This window comes from Penaeus monodon, chromosome 29 (genome assembly GCF_015228065.2).
Source record: "Penaeus monodon isolate SGIC_2016 chromosome 29, NSTDA_Pmon_1, whole genome shotgun sequence".
Taxonomy (NCBI): Eukaryota; Metazoa; Arthropoda; class Malacostraca; order Decapoda; family Penaeidae; genus Penaeus; species Penaeus monodon.
The window spans coordinates 31,515,600-31,515,995 of record NC_051414.1 but is presented as its reverse complement, the minus strand read 5'-3'; positions in this window follow the sequence as shown (position 1 = coordinate 31,515,995).

The window sequence follows — 396 nt, the reverse complement described above, 5'->3', positions numbered from 1 at the left end:
ATCAAAATGTCAACAGTAATTATTTACCGTTTTTTTTGTGGTTCTAATTCAGTTATCGCTGATTCTGGCTCCAATGATGGCCATGCAATGCCTGGTGAGCAGGAGCGACGCCACGCCTGACCCTGACCCCGTGGCTGACCCTGCCCCAGTAGCTGTCCCTTACCCTGTGGTTAACCCTGACCCCGTGGCTGAAGCTGATCCTTTAGTCAACCCTTACTTTTTAAGCTATAGAGGTCGTGGCTTTGGATTTGGTAGATACAGAGGTCATAGAGGCAATGTCAATGGGGGTCGCACCGGCTACGGAAAGTATGGGCATGGGATTTATTATGGATAATGGGTCCCCGGCGCCCGATACTCTCGTCGTCCTGAGGTGACGAAGACCTATAATGTCGATGA